Here is a 17,863-nt window from a genome sequence, read left to right as displayed (position 1 = left end):
TTCATAAAACCGTCCGGCTCCATGGCTAAATGGTTAGCGTGCTGGCCTTTGGTCACAAGGATCCCGGGTTTGATTGCCGGCAGGGTCGGGAATTAAAACCATAATTGGTTAATTTCCCTGGCTCGGGGAGTGGGTGTATGTGTCGTCTTCATCATCATTTCATCCTCGTCACGACGCGCAGGTCGCATACGGGCAAGACCTGCACCTGGTGAGCCGAAGTCTTTGGACACATCACGGCACTAAAAAGGCCATATGCCATTTCATTTTCATAAAACCATTGAAAAGGGCTGACAAAACATTATGACTACGACAGGCATATCAAGATGAGTTATCTGACCTATTTGTAACAAATACTGCGGAGCTCCTCGGGTCCTCTAGTTCTCTTAAATTTGTCTTAATTACTCTGTTTTAAAATAAACGGTAGTCCTATACATTGACATGCCTAAAGGATAATAGTTAGTGGCGCCACCCAGCGGGTGATTTTTATCTCGAGATTGAGTGTAAACACCGTTTGTGCTGGTTGTGGCAGGGCGACGTGACTTATCGTCTTTTGAACGAGGCATGCTATTGCGGAGCCAGACGGATGGAACATTCCAGTGTCGAAGTTGTGCGGACATTCAACATACCTCGATCGACAGTGTCACGTGTGTATCGGGAATGCCTCATAGAAGGCAACACCACCCTCAGTGTACAGCGCACTGGCCGACCAAGAATGCTTAAATGTCGCGATTAGCGGTGTCTGGCTAGAATTGTCCGTGGTTACAGACAAGCCACAGTGGCTCAGGACACATCCACATTCGATGCAGGAGGCACCAGATGCATATCCTGCAGGTCAGTGTAGCGGTTTTTAACGTCACTGGAATATGGGAGCAGAAGACCTACCAGAGAATGCTGCTTAACACCACGATACCGGGCACCACGTCTCACTTGGGCGTGTGACGTTGCTAATTGTACCCTGGAGGGCTGAATACATCTGGCTGGAAGTACCGGTAAGTCACTGTTCCACTTGTTTCGAGCTGATGGTAGGTTTCCGATATGGCGCTGGCCCCCAGAAGCCATGGACTATACAGGCTAGAGGTAGCCGGTTTGTTCACGTGGCATGAGTTGGATCCGCTGATCGACCTGAACAGAGCCTGACGTTGAACTGCTTGGTGACCACTTACAACCTTTCATGGACTTCACATACCCCTACAATGATGAGGTATTCCAGCAGGATAATGCACCATATCATCGGGCCCAAGTTGTACCTAATTGGTACGAGGAACGATGCGGAGAGTTTCATAACGTGATGTAGCCACCTCGTTCGCCTGGTATGAACCCTGTGGAACATTTATGGGACATGATGGCGAGGTCCATTCACACCCTAACGTATCCACACAGACGCACACAAGATGCTGTCAATTGGTACAATGAATTTTATTCACATATATACACATATTAACACACACATAGCCTTAATCATCGTATCACAAAACAAAAACACTTCACTTGTAGAATATCAACAAAGCCGCCATCTTTAAACAGTTGACACCTGAATAGGCACATGGAGATTACAACCTTGGAACACAAATAAAACAGATGACTACCGATAAATTCAACATGGAGACTGCCTTAACTCGGCATGTCAGCCACGTCTCTTCCAGTAACTTCCAAACCACAACTTCAGTAACTCAACAGTATCTGACTTCACCGTCAAGATCGTCTCTTTATACATATATTATGTGGCCAGATTTACAGAAAGATACGTTACGAAAGGAACTACCTTCTTGAATATTCCATAGAGTCCAATACATAGATTACAATGCATAGAATATTCTCCACCATTCTAGTGGCTTATTACCATCCTGGAAGTTACAGTGTGATTCACAATTATGGATTACGAATTATACAGGTAAGAATAAATTAATTTATAGGTATTTACATTAACTGAATATCTATTCATATGAATATCTATGTACATCACTTGTTTCATGACATAACCTCACAAACAGCGCGATTATTCAACTACGTAAATAATATAATACTAATACTAGATGGATTTAACACTTCCCAGCTATACATGCAATAATAATAATAATAATAATAATAATAATAATAAAATCGAAAATAATAATAATTATTCGAGCTATCTACATTACTTAACCATGGGTGAGAAAATATTGTTTTCAAGTTACACCTGTTATCGCACTTGCGTCAACCCAAGACCCTGCACGTACAAATAGCAGGAAGCTGTGGATAGCTGTCCAAACGGCATGGGTCAGAATCTCTCTACAGCTGTTTATTCCACTTGTTGAATCGATATCACAACGAGCTGCTGCAATTGGTCGAGCTAGAGGAGGGCCTACACGATACTAGACAACTGTCCCATGACTTTTGACGTGTCAGTGTATTCTGTGGTGTGAAATCTTGTTCATCTACAGTACTGTATATATATAGAGTGGTCGGAAACAGCGTGAACAGAGTATGTGAGCATTAGAGCGTTGGTCATAGTGATAGGTAATTTTTAAAAAATACGTCGTTATCTCACGCCCTTGTCATTTTATCAGCTGCTGACGTTAGCCAATCAGATCGCTTCGCGGGCGATTTCAGGCGGGCTTGCGAGGCGGTGTTGCCAAATCTGCACGTGGCGACTGTGATTTCGTTCCTGGTGTTGCTGGGTTGGGTTTTTCGACCTTAAATTCCCGGCCACAACTCTTTCATGTCCCAGTGATTGCACAGACCCTGAGCAAGCGGGACAAGCTGCGGGTGATGATGGTGATTATAGTTAATGTTATTTGGCATCCAGCAACAATTATTTATTATTTCTGATATATCGCAATATACTCGTACATCGGGGGTACGGAGGTAAAACAATTGGATTTTGAGGGTACGCCAACCAGAAAGTTCGAATACCAAGGCTCGCTTCTTGAAGGTTGTACTGGGAGTGTCTAAACACACTCCAAACTGGTGTACCTGCTTGACCGAGAGACCTTAGCGATAGAAGATCTCAGAAAGAAACTCGATCTGCCCTACTCTCCCAATTGGAAAAGGGCAATAGACGAGGGAATAAAGAAAAGAGAACACATCTGGGAATAATTTTACACGACGGAGGCAATGATGAACCAGATTGGGACAGTCACGAACCAATATCTCCGCCACTTTGTAACATCCCTGGCGGTCCGTGGATATCACCACAAGATATGCAGAAATCACTCTTTCCACGAACCGGGCAACTGTGATTGTATTTGATATGAAAATATCTCCGAAAGATAACATATCTCAACTTATACATATCGGAAGATATCGGTGATAAACGTCTGCACAAAGTAAGTGGCAATCAATATTTATCATTTAGATTTTGTACAAAACATGTTCATTTTATGAGCGCTTCGACTGCAATAAATTATTATTAACACTAATCTAAGAGGAAAAGGAAGAGGTTCGATCCTTCGAAAAATGAAGGTTTTGGCATAAGGAAGGGTATGTCCACGAAGCGCGTGAAAATGAAAGTCTCTCTAGGGCTTGCCAACCTAACACCGTCCGCGTCGGAAGAGAACATGAACTCACCAATTCAGAGCAAGCTCTGTTAATTCTGTAATAGGCTTATTTTCTCTTAATAAACTGCCACAGGAAATGTTGCTTCAGTTATAGTCTGCATTGTCTGCATCCACAGCAGGCAGGATGTAGTAGCATTTTTCATTTTTGTCAAATCCGTGGCAAGAAATAGACGTCTACAGGAAAAGGTACTGTGGACTTCTATGCATCTCTGAGAATCTGTTAGTCTGGACGTGATTGTAATAGTGACGAAAGGAGGTAGAGCGGCTTCCTCTTTTATTGTACAGAATATGTTCAACCTTGCTACATGTTGCACTGAAAGCCAAGAGATGCCGGCATGCTGACAGTAGATCGTAGTGTTGATTCACTCCGAGATGACCTTCGCTCACACCAAAGTCCGAATGCTATGCAGGGGTGATAAAACCCGTTCACTTTCTTACATACGACATAGTGTTTATCTGTGTGTTTTTCACGAAGTAAATATGAACACTTAGGATAAGTGAATAGAATTGAACATAATACTTCCATTCTGTATTTCGGGATCGCCTGGAGATGGGTTAGAGTAATAATTTATTTCAATTCAGATAGTTCATACAGATATGATTTTCCTTGCTACAATTAGTTTCTGTATTACTGCATCAAACCTAATCACTGTTTACACCCAATCACTAAATAGTATTTTAAATTAAGAGTTTCCTAAAAACAACTTTGGCAAATCCGTCCGTCCGTTCTACTGGACCGATTTCTTTCATTTGTGTTTTATTCTCTCCCGAATTACCTGCTGGTGAATCATGAGACATTGATAGGTCTCCAAGTTCAGTCAACTTGTGTAATCATAAAATGAAATCATTAAATAACCACTCCAATAATTGGTGGCGAAGGCTTACCCTAACCCGCAATACATTCTGTACTTAGTGGGTTGCTAAGCGACTAACATTTGTATTAATATTCTGATATATGTGATTTTCATCCTTAGTAATGTCATTGCGTGCAGCCATGTTTGATTACTACTTATCAAGCCAGAGAGTATACACTTCCTCTGATCGCGGAAGGATACTCTTTGATTCTCTAACCTTTCTCAGCTTCCAGATATATTCAACAGATGGCAGAGCGTTCCTAATAATTTACATGCTGCTGAGAGAAAGAAGTCTACGTACAAACAGACACCATCATGACGTACGCCTTAGACATTATCTGGGAACATGAGAACATATATCGAAGGATAACCTAGCTACACTAGAAAGAAAGTTCTCTGCCTGGTGAAAAAAACGCTCCTTCGAGACTAACCTATGAGCTCACAAGACAACCGTGCTATAGAGAATAACTGCGATTAAAAATATCATTGCCTTCTACGATATAATAGCAAGCTTTACATCAAGAAGAGCAGGATAAAAATGTGAATATATGGATAGACTTTTTACCATAAATGACGTCAGAATGGTTGAATTCCGACTACGAATTGAGGCATATCATAACGCGCTTCTTATTAAATGTTCATAAATCCATTGAAAAGGGCATTCAAAATAATATGACTACGTCAGGCATATCAAGACGAGTTATCTGACCTTTTTTATAACGAATGCTGCGGAGCAACACGATTTCTCTAGTTTTATTTATTTTTGTCCTAGAAGTTAAGTGTTATAATCTTTTTTTGCAATTTGCTTTACGTCGCACCGACACAGATAGGTCTTACGGCGACGATGAGACAGGAAAGGCCTAGGAATGTGAAGGAAGTGGCCGTGGCCTTAATTAAGGTATAGCCCCAGCATTTGACTGGTGTGAAAATGGGGAATCACGGAAAGCCATCTTCAGGGCTGCCGACAATGGGATTCGAACCCACTATCTCTCGGATGCGAGCTCACAGCTGCGCGCCCCTAACCGCACGGCCAACTCGCCCGGTGTTGTACTCTAGGACAGTGGTTCTCAAACTGATGTACGCGTATCCCTAAGGGCATGCCTGAGAGTTTTAGTGGGGTACGCGAGCACCTTCAGGGGGAAAATAAAGAAAAATTGAAATATGAAAAAAAAGAAATAAGTCTATGCATATACGGAGCCACGCTTCGCTTGAAACGTTCACCTGGACTATGACACATCAGAAAACTGTGTCACACTATGCAAGTACACTCATCCCATTGAAATTTTTATGGTTCGCTATGTCTGAATTCCAGAATTCATCTTCTTCTTCTTCCTCTTCGTCTTGTACTACTACTACTACTGCTGCATCTGCTTCTATCTGTTTACCCTCCGGGGTTGCTTTTCCCCTGGGACTCAGCGAGGGATCCCACCTCTACCGCCTCTAGCGGAGTGTCCTGGAGTGTGCGACTTTGGTTCGGGGGATACAACTGGGGAGGGGGACCATTACCGGTACCTCTCCCACGCTGCCTCACCTGCTGTGCTCAACAGATTGGAAGGGACAGGCATGGAAGAGGGAAAGAGGCGGTCGTGGCCTTAATTTAGGTACCCGGTATTTGCCTTGAGAAGTGGAAAACCATGGAAAACCACTTCGATGATGGCTGAGGTAGGAATCGAACCCACCTCCTCTCAGATGACCTCCCGAGGCTGAGTGGAGAACTTTCCAGCTCTCATGCCACTTTTAAATTTCGTGGCAGAGCCGGGAATATTTACAACATTCCTGGAAACATTGTATTTTGCAATCCCACTCACAGGTGTTTTTTTCAGCTTTTTGAACTGTGAGAAACTGCCACTGACAGTCGTTGCACGAGAGCGGAATCGTATACTTATGTTGTAAGTCCCCACATGCCTAACACAAATTGCATTATGAAATAAAAATAAACCTTGCTTCTCTTGCCTCGGTATTCGTCAGTAATCTGTAGGTTTTACATGGTCAATAAAGGAATAAATAGGTATGGTGCGTAATCAAAGTACAGCTATGTGAAAGGATGTGATTTCGTTTGATGCTTCACTATTTCATAATGAAGTACTTGTCAGGTAGACGCAGAGCGTTAATAATAAGCTGGTTGTGGCAGAGATGGAGAACGGAGACGGGAAGGGAAACAGGGGAGACGTGCTCACGTGCGGAAGGATACTTTTCCTAAGCTCTAGAGTTGAATTTCAGTATAGTTCGATCCTATAGTCGTAGTATTGAAAGATTCGTTCTAACAGTTCCCAGACGGAGCTCCATTGACTGCTTGCCTGAGTGGGAGAAGGGGAGTAGAGGGGCATGGTTGCATGGAAACGTGGGCGGACCCATTGCGGTTACCATTGAGATATGCCTGCTGGCCGGCTCGTGTTGCTTGGAGATACCGAATCTCTCACCTCTGCGTTATATGCAACAGAACACAGCGGTCTGAACGGACGAACAGCTGAGCCGGAAGGGAAGGGAAGGGAAGGGAAGGGAAGGAGGAAGGAATGCAGGAATGTGGCAACACCGTGCAATGGAACGTGTACTCCTTCCAGCCCTATCTGTCAAAATACTTATTTTAATATTACAGGTATAGACGATAACGAATTTCTACTGGAGTTGCATGTCGATAACTATCACATACTAATGTCGACGGAGGAAAAGTATTTAGATCTCGCACCAGTCATGGCATAGAAACTGATAAGTTCGATGCACGACGAACAGGCCGAAGAGCTTTCGTTCCCAAACATCTACCTCGGTGAACCGCGTACATTCAAGATCGAGCACGTGGCTCCGTTTATGATGGCTACGAGTGATTTTTGTAGACGAGACAGGCTCGAAGTGAAGCCCAAGCATGTCCTCCACGTGTAGATTAAGACTATGCGTATCCATTTGACTGAAGGTTTGTTTGTCAAGTTCAAAACCACCGGTGATGCAGCAAACCTTGCTCGCGCAGACATAGAATACAAGAAGTTTATGGAGGGCTGTACCGAACGGAATCCCTCTTCCTCAGATCGATTCATAACTCGATACAGTTCTGGATGTACCGGAGAAGGACGTGTTTGCGATGATCCGTCAGCAAGGTGAACCCTCTGCATTCATAACTTCAAGTATAGAATTGTTTATAGGTACTCGCTTTCTCGTCTTCTAAGTCCAAAACATATCCGTGATTCTACGCTTTTCTCTGCAGCGGAGAAAATGGCTTTTTCCCGTTTCAACCAGGTCAGAAATGGAATGAATGAAGCCTCATCTAGCAGCGAAGGTAAGAACTGTGCCGGCCTCCGAAGCCTGTCGCACTCCAATGAAAAAATAAAATGGTGTATGGCTTTTAGTGCTGGGAGTGTCCGAGGACAAGTTCGGCTCGTCAGGTGCAGGTCGTTTGAATTGACTCCTGTAGGCGACCTGCGCGTCGTGATGACGATGAAGTAATGATGAAGAATGATTAATGACTGACAGATGAAGTGATATTGGAGAGTGTTGCTGGAATGAAAGATGATGGGGAAAACCGGAGTAGCCGGAGAAAAACCTGTTTCGCCTTTGCTTTGTCCAGCACAAATCTCACGTGGAGTGACCGAGATATGAACCACGGAATGCAGCGGTGAGAGGCTGGCGTGCTACCGCCTGAGCCACGGAGCCTCCAGATTGCACCAGTGCGAAGTTCTATTGAATTATATAGGTACTTTTTTCTGAGGAGCCGTAAGAGCAATGAAACTTAGTCCATTTCCCAACTTGTCTTAAAGCTGCATGGTAGGCTTGCAAAATAAAATAATTATATTTTCCCTAAAATAATAGTGTATTCTTTTTGAGAGCTTATTTTAATTGGGTAAAATTGTTTTTGAATACCTTTATAAAACTAACGGACTGCCTGGCTGAGGCGGTAAAGGCGTGCTCGGTTCGCCCGGAAGGACGGGGTTTCGAATCCCCGTCAGGTCATAAAACTTAAGAAAATAAATTTTCACTTCCGGAGCTTCACATCGCCCTGAGGTTCACTCAGCCTACTCCGAAAATGACATACATACATACATTATCATTATAGACTGTTATGCCTTTCAGCGTTCAGTCTGCAAGCCTCTGAGAATTTACTAAACGTCGCCACAATCCTCGATTTGCAACTAGTGTTGTGGCCTCATTTAGTTCTATACCTCTTATCTTTAAATCGTTAGAAACGGAGTCTAACCATCGTCGTCTTGGTCTCCCTCTACTTCTCTTACCCTCCATAACGGAGTCCATTATTCTCCTAGGTAACCTATCCTCCTCCATTCGCCTCACATGACCCCACCACCGAAGCCGGTTTATGCGTACAGCTTCATCCATCGAGTTCATTCCTAAATTAGCCTTTATCTCCTCATTCCGAGTTCCCTCCTGCCATTGTTCCCACCTGTTTGTACCAGCAATCATTCTTGCTACTTTCATGTCTGTTACTTCTAACTTATGAATAAGATATCCTGAGTCCACTCAGCTTTCGCTCCCATAAAGCAAAGTTGGTCTGAAAACACACCGATGTAAAGATAGTTTCGTCTGGGAGCTGACTTCCTTCTTAGAGAATACTGCTGATCGCAACTGCGAGCTCACTGCATTAGCTTTACTACACCTTGATTCAATCTCACTATATTACCATCCTGGGAAAACACACAACCTAAATACTTGAAATTATCGACCTGTTCTAGCTTTGTATCACCAATCTGACATTCAATTCTGTTGGATTTCTTACCTACTGACATCAATTTAGTCTTCGAGAGGCTAATTTTCATACCATACTCATTGCACCTATTTTCAAGTTCCAAGATATTAGACTGCAGGCTTTCGGCACAGTCTGCCATTAAGACCAAGTCGTCAGCATAGGCCAGGCTGCTTACTACATTTCCACCTAACTGAATCCCTCACTGCCATTTTATACCTTTCAGCAGATGATCCATGTAAACTACAAACAGCAAAGGTGAAAGATTACAGCCTTGTCTAACTCCTGTAAGTACCCTGAACCAAGAACTCATTCTACCATCAATTCTCACTGAAGCCCAATTGTCAGCATAAATGCCTTTGATTGATTTTAATAATCTACCTTTAATTCCATAGTCCCCCAGTATAGCGAACATCTTTTCCCTCGGTACCCTGTCATATGCTTTCTCTAGATCTACGAAACATAAACACAACTGCCTATTCCTCTCGTAGCATTTTTCAATTACCTGGCGCATACTGAAAATCTGATCCTGACAGCCTCTCTGTGGTCTGAAACCACACTGGTTTTCATCCAACTTCCTCTCAACCACTGATCGCACCCTCCCTTCCAAGTTGCCTGTGAATACTTTGCCTGGTATACTAATCAATGAGATACCTCGATAGTTGTTGCAATCCTTCCTGTTCCCTTGCTTATAGATAGGTGCAATTACTGCTTTTGTCCAATCTGAAGGTACCTTACCAACACTCCACGCTAATTTGACTACTCTATGAAGCCATTTCATCCCTGCCTTCCCACTATACTTCACCATTTCAGGTCTAATTTCATCTATTCCTGCTGCCTTATGACAATGGAGTTTATTTACTATCCTTTCCACTTCCTCAAGCATAATTTCACCAACATCATTTTCCTCCTCCCCATGAGCTTGACTGTTTGCAACACCACCATGATGATTTCCTTTTACATTGAGAAGATGTTCAAAATATTCCCTCCACCTCTCCAGTGATTCCCTGGGATCTGTTATGAGTTCACCTGAATTACTCAAAACACTGTTCATTTCCTTTTTCCCTCCCTTCCTAAGATTCTTTATTACTGTCCAGAAAGGTTTCCCTGCTGCTTGACCTAGCCTTTCCAGGTTATTACCAAAATCTTCCCATGACTTCTTTTTGGATTCAACAACTATTTGTTTCGCTCTGTTTCTTTCATCTACGTACAAATCCCTGTCTGCCTCGGCCCTTGTTTGGAGCCATTTCTGATAAGCCTTCTTTTTACGTTTACAGGCTGCTCTCACTTCATCATTCCACCAAGATGTTCGCCTTTTCCCATCTTTACACACAGCTGTTCCTAGGCATTCCCTTGCTGTTTCTACTACAGCATCCCTGTATGTCACCCATTCACTTTCTATATCCTGAACCTGCTTACTGTCTACTGTTCGAAACTTCTCGCTAATCATATCCATGTACTTCTGTCTAATTTCCTCGTCCTGGAAATTTTCTACCCTTATTCGTTTGCAGACAGATTTCACTTTCTCTACCCTAGGCCTAGAGATACTTATTTCACTACAGATCAGATAATGATCTGTATCATCGAAAAATCCCCGAAAAACTCGTACATTCCTAAAAGATTTCCTGAATTCAAAGTCTGTTAAGATATTGTCTATTATGGATCTGGTACCCCTAGCCTCCCATGTGTAGCGGTGAATAGCCTTATGCTTGAAAAATGTATTCGTAACAGCTAAACCCATACTAGCACAGAAGTCCAGCAAACGCTTCCCATTCCCATTAGCTTCCATATCTTCCCCACATTTACCAATCACCTTTTCGTATCCTTCAGTTCTATTCCCAACTCTCGCATTGAAATCGCCCATTAGCACTATTCTATCCTTGCTGTTGACCCTGACCACGATGTCACTCAATGCTTCATAAAACTTGTCAACTTCATCCTCATCTGCACCCTCACATGGTGAATACACGGACACAATTCTTGTCCTAATTCCTCCCACTGACAAATCTACCCACATCATTCGCTCATTTACGTGCCTAACAGAAACTATGTTGCGTGCAATGGTATTCCTGATAAAGAGCCCTACCCCAGACTCTGCACTTCCCTTTCTAACACCCGTCAAGTACACTTTATAATCTCCTATCTCTTCCTCATTATCTCCCCTTACCCGAATATCACTTACTCCTAGCACATCCAGATGCATCCCCTTTGCTGACTCAGCAAGTTCTACCTTCTTTCTTCCATAAGCCCCATTAATATTAATAGCTCCCCATCGAATTCCATTTCGTTCGCCAAGTTGTTTCCAAGGAGTCCCTCGCCTGTCAAATGGGAGTGGGACTCCATTACTCCCATAGATCCGAGGCTTGCTTAAAGTGTTCTGAGCTCGGTAAATTCATGAAGCAGGATGCTGCCCTACTTGCACATAGTCCAAGTGAAGATCTCTCCTCTAACGGGTTATGGACCACCGGTGAATTGTGTAGTCCTAGCCGCCTGAGCACAAGGAGGGCCATGACTTAGAATATGTCCGAGATGCCCACTCCCATTCCATAGCAACTGGTATCCCGACTCTCAGGACCACTTACTAGGCCACTCAGCCGTTGCCCATGGTTCACGAACTAGGACGTGACTACAGTAACCCACAAACATGAACCATGAGTGCCAGGTTAATTCCTGGCGGCAAAGGCGGCCGGGCGTAGAGCTAACCACTCTACCCCATCAAGTGCCGAGGGTACGGATAATGGAAGCCTTTACCCTCCACCCCTCCAAGGGCCTTCATGGCCTGTACGGAGATGACTTTGCTTTTTTTTACCTTTATAAAACTTAGCTTCTAGTTGGCCAGCATGTGATTTGGTGGTCTTGTTGGTTTTTGTAATCTATTTTTGATAATCTGGCTGTCAGTTCATAGTTGCCATTCATTACATGAAAATCCACAGCCTGTTTCCAGTCATTCGACCGGGTCAGGAAGGAAATGAAAGAAGCCCCATCTAGCGGCAAGGATAGGAATTATGCCGGCTGTCGAAGCTTGTCGCACTACTCTGGGGCAACGATGAATGACTGACAGATGAAGTGATATTGGAGAGTGTTGCTGGAATGAAAGATGACAGGGAAAACTGGGAGTACCCGGAGAAAAACCTATCCCGCGTCCGATTTTTCCAGCATAAATCTCACATTGAGTGTCCGGGATTTGAACTACGGAATCACAGTTTCTCGGCATAGAATGATGAATATGTTTTTAGTCTTAGAAGGTGAAAGAACGACTACAGATTCTTTGGTTGTTCCCCTCTTTTGCTATGGGCTTTACGTCGCACCGACACAGACAGGTCTTATGGCGACGATGGGAGAGGGAAGGCCCAGGAGTTGGAAGGAAGCGGCCGTGGCCTTAATTAAAGTACAGCCCCAGCATTTGCCTGGTGTGAAAATGGGAAACCACGGAAAACCATCTTCAGGGCTGCCGATAGTGGGATTCGAACCTACTATCTCCCGGATGCAAGCTCACAGCCGCGCGCCTCTACGCGCACGGCCAACTCGCCCGGTGTTCCCCTCTTAGCAGCCTCTTACGCCATGCAGGGGGGGGGGGTACAGATAATGTATTCTTTGACTCCACCCACAGAGGAGATAAAGAGTTCCGATAAATCGAAAGATAAATGAGTGTATTCACAAAAGGAATGCTAAGGCTCATTAATTGTAAAAAAAAATGAAATACATTGTAGACCTCTTAAATATAATACTAATCCCATTATTATTATTATTATTATTATTATTATTATTATTATTATTATTATTATTATTATTGTTACCGTGTTTTGGTGGTAGGTAGAGGTGAAAAAAGGTGCGGGCGTGAATGAGTCTCAGACTACGGAATCAAAGTTACTGTAAAATTTAACAAGGTTATATTTTCTTTTCAAAATTAAGTAATAACAAAGAACAGGTACTTAGTAGCCGAAACACAATTTGAAATGTACAATTACAGAGATTACAGAATTTGGGCTTCGAGCCCTGAGTTCACAATTCGTGAGCAACTAGCCCAACTTTCCGATATACAAATTTTAACCAAGGGGCAGAAGACCCCAATCAAACCCTGGAGCACTTGCTCCAAATTACACAGTAAAGCCTCCCCGAGGCATACAAAAATTGAATTCCAAAAGCGCAATCTGCTCTCAAAGTGTAAGCCAATCACAGGCCACACCAAACTTCACCTTCAAGCTGTCCTCTAAGGACATATACACAGGGGTAAAATACCCAACCTACTGAGGTCTATTAAATGAAAAAGAAGGTTAATTAAATGACCTCTAAAATAACAATTTGGGGAGGAGGCAAACTTGCACTCCTAGTACACCTTGATTAAGACCTACTTGGCACTAGGCCGTTAACACAAGGGCTAATCCCATACTAAAGAGGTGACTTAAGAAGAGAACACTTTGTTTTACATTAACGAAGAATAGGTTGAGAAAATAAGTTCACCTCAAGACAATGTGAGTGGGAGCTCGAGAGGGTTAGCACTCTCTATCCCAATATGTCGTTTTACAAGAGAATAGATGAAAAGAGAAGTTACATTTTAGGAAAAGGTTACATGGTTGAACGCTTAGAACCCGCCCCGAAAGTTAAACTGCTGAGCTAGCAAAGAAAGAAGTTATTAATCGGCCATTACCTTGTGTTGAACGGCTGGAGAAGAAAGAGGCGCTTCCCGCCCCCTGCTATGTACTTAACACACTGAAAGATGGAACAGAAGTGGCCCGGAGACCCAAAAATCAGCAGTTTATAACCTCTCGTGGAAGGTTCTAGGCGTTAGGGGAAAGAAAACACCCGCCCACAACGTTTTTATTGGATAGGACCCCGCAACAGATTCAAGTTGGGGGAAGATACCCCTGATTGGTCAGAAATTAATTAAAGAAATTCGGGATTGGTTACATACATAACAAGGGGAAGAAAGGGGTAAATATTGCCAACTTAAACAATGACAGAAAGAAATTTAACAAAGAACAAACTCTTGAAATTAAATTTTCTCCAACAAAATAGTTCTTTGACTCCGCACTAGGTTGCACTATTGTAGATCTTCAGTAGTGTCCTCTAGAAGAGAAAGTTCACACTTCTTACTTCAAGCGAAACAAAAACACATCAAAAATGACACAGTTCAAAAACTCAAATTTTTCCACATGGTGACATCTTTTGAGAAAGTAAAGAATTAACAGCGTAGATAAAGTTCAGCCCTCCTCCAGCAGAGGAGTTCCAACAGGCGCACATTTTAAATTAACGGAGTGGAGGTGTACCGCCCGGTACAGACCTCCCCCCCCAAAAGTTCCTCCAGGGATTTCACATGAAGTCAGTTTGAAAACAAAGTCCAAGTTTTGATGTTGATATTAAAATAATTTGCAGAAGTATTTGAGAAATTCTTAATTCAGTTCCAAAATTTTTGTTGTAATTGGTAACGTAAGGTTTTTATGTTTGTAGAAGGCGAATTTCTGAAGATAATCTTTTAAAATGTGATGAAAAATTTTGCAATGTCCACCAAATTTGTTGTTGAATTCCCAAGTGTAGTCATCTCTTATAGTGACTGTCCATGTAGTTGATGTAGGCTAAGTTGAATGGCCAGACCGGCCGTTGCAGCTTGCGTCCAAAGGAGGCCGCTCGGACCCCTCAAGTACCCTGAGATACCGCTCGCCCGCACTATGAGGGGAGCAGAGGTGTTGAAGTACGCCGCGCCCGCGATGAACATATACAGGCTGCGGGCAAGTAGCAGGTTGTGCGCCGCACATCAGCCTTGGCCGGGAGGAGAGCTCCGGCTCGCCGTGCACATGTCGTCCTCGCTGGAGAGGAGGGGGCCCATCCCCCTCCCCAGTTGCTGCACGGCGCTGCGCGGCTGCGGGGGCACTGAAACATAAAAACTCGGCGGCAGAATTGTGTTGGACCATCATGTTTCTTTGAGGGCACAGGCTTGGTGAGGAGGTTGAGGGGTCAGCGGCGTGCAGATATCCATGGCATTTACTCAAATTAAGCCACAGTGTGTATTGAAGCAGGAGACGGGAGCGTGGTAATGGCCGAGGCAAGGACAGAATGGCAGTTTAACGGATCGGGGAAGGTTTTACAAGAGGATTACATATAAGACCAAAATATTATAGAAGGGGCAGAAAGCCTTAAAAGTTGAACTCAAGAAAAAAAAATATAACCTTCATATTCCTTTCAAATTATTTGAAGCAAGTTGACACAAAATTTACACCGGTTTCACCTGGGACAGGTGAACCCTAAATATCCTCTCGGTGGCTGGATTGCTTACTAACAATGTAACCGGCGTGAGAAAATCGAGAATTATACAAGGTCCATGAAATCTGGGGGCAAGCTTGCCCGCGGGAACAAAATTCTTGACCATAACTTGGTCACCTACCTTCAAAGGGGTGGGTCTCCGTCCACGATCATACCTTTCCCTAACCTTTTCATGAGACACTTTAAGATTGGCTTTAGCCTTCTTCCAAAGATCTTTAATGTTATCCGGATCTATTGTCTCGGGTAGAATGTCACTCAGAGACCAGAGGTTAGAGAGCGGCGAGTTGGGAACAAACTTGAACATCAAAGAAGCTGGAGTAAACTTGTGAGATTCATGAACCGCCGAATTCAAAGCAAAAGCTAACCAATGCAGGGACGTGTCCCACCTGGAATGATCATCATGATGATAGGCAATCAGTGCGGACCTGAGATTACGATTAACCCGTTCAGCCAGAGATGGTTGAGGGTAATACGCCGAAGTAGTTACATGAGAGATGGACAAGTCAAAACAGAATTTACGAAATAAATTAGATGTAAAAGCCTTAGCATTATCAGATACAATATATTGGCACGGACCAAAAGAAGCAAAAATTGAATTTAAGCAAGTAATGGTAGACTGAGCGGTAGCCAGCTTAGTCGGAAATAACCAGGAAAATCTAGTAAAGCCATCTACACACACAAGGATGAACTTGTTGGCATTACCCTTTGACTGGGGGAATGGTCCTACATAATCAATATACAGGCGTTCCATGGGGCGCGATGCTTGATGCGAAGACAAAAGGCCTACCTTGGTGGACATGGTGGGTTTACTGAGCAAACAAGATTTACAAGCTTTTACAAGTTCACGGATTTCACCGTCCATACCTTTCGAGATGAACATTTCACGAATCTTTTCACGAGTTTTAAAGATACCCAGATGCCCTCCTAATGGGGTTTCATGATAATACTTGAAGATCATAGGCACAAGAACAGCTGGAACGACAACTTTCATCATCTTATCATGCCTCGAAGGGCAACATAAAACACCATTCCTCAGAACATAAGGGACAACATGTTCCCCAGAAGAAAGGGTTTCCATTATCGGAGCCAGCGTCGGATCTTCACGTTGGTATTTCTCAATATCCCTAAAAAGCATGGGAGCATCTGTTAAAATGGCATTAACCCCAGATAGCATGGACTCGGGAGGTGATGAACTGTCGACCTGTTCATGGTTATCAACGTCGTCTGAAAACATACGGCTGAGTCCATCAGCAACAACATTTTCGGTACCTCTAATATGCCTGACATCAAATTGGAAGGCAGAAATACGGATGGCCCAACGGGCTATACGACCAGTACGACGCGGCCTACCTAAGACCCAGCTTAGGGCTTGATTATCTGTTTCCAGGTCGAATTTGACATGTTCCAGATAGAGACGGAACTTTTCTAAGGCAAATAAGACTGCCAACCCTTCGAGCTCATAGATGGAATACTTGGCTTCTTGAGCCGATAGAGTCCTAGATGCATAGGCGATGGGTCGCCTCCCTAGTTCAGTCTCTTGAAGAAGGACTGCAGCTACAGCTGACGATGACGCGTCCGTTTGGACGATGAATTTCTTTGAGAAATCCGGCATAGCAAGGACAGGGGCATTACAGAGAGCTAATTTCAGATCTTCAAAAGCGGCTTGTTGAGAAGGTCCCCACTCAAATTTGATGCCTTTCCTACGAAGAAGGTTTAAGGGCGCCGCTCTATTAGCAAAGTTAGGAATGAACTTTCTGAAGAAATTCACCATACCAATGAACCTGGCGATACCTTTAATGTCCTTGGGAGGTTTAAAATCACGGATGGCCAGTGTTCTAGAATGATCGACTGCTACCCCATCAGGTGACACAATATGCCCTAGGAATGACATAGAGGGCTTAGCAAAGGCAACCTTGGACAACTTAACAGTTAACCCCGCCTTACGAAGGCGATCGAGAACTTCTCGCAGATGATCTAGATGTTCTTCAAAAGTTTCTGAAAATACGACGACATCATCTAAGTAGTGATATAAGTACTCGAATTTGATGTCGGAGAAGACCCTATCTAGTAGCCTAGTGAGCACAGCTGCTCCGGTGGGGAGCCCGAAAGGCACGCGGTTGTATTCGTATAAATTCCAGTCCGTAGCAAACGCTGTAAGATGTTTAGACTCTTCGGCAAGGGGAATTTGATTATAGGCCTGATTCAAGTCCAAGATGGTGAAGAACTTGGCCTTACGAAACCATGAAAAACAAGAATGAAGGTCAGGAAGGGGCACAGATTGCAACACCACCTTCCGATTGAGAGCCCTGTAATCAATGACAGGCCTGAAGCCTCCTTGGGGTTTCGGGACTAGAAAAATAGGCGATGAATACGCCGACTTAGAGGGCCTAATAATACCATCCTTCAACATCTGGTCGATAATTTCTTTCAGAGCCTTCATTTTAGGTGGAGATAGCCTATAAGGTGGAAAACGGACAGGAATCGAATCCGTGACCTCAATTTTGTATTCAATAAGGTCAGTAACACCAAGA

This window comes from Anabrus simplex, chromosome 6 (genome assembly GCF_040414725.1).
Source record: "Anabrus simplex isolate iqAnaSimp1 chromosome 6, ASM4041472v1, whole genome shotgun sequence".
In the NCBI taxonomy this organism is placed as follows: domain Eukaryota; kingdom Metazoa; phylum Arthropoda; class Insecta; order Orthoptera; family Tettigoniidae; genus Anabrus; species Anabrus simplex.
This window is presented reverse-complemented; position numbering follows the sequence as displayed.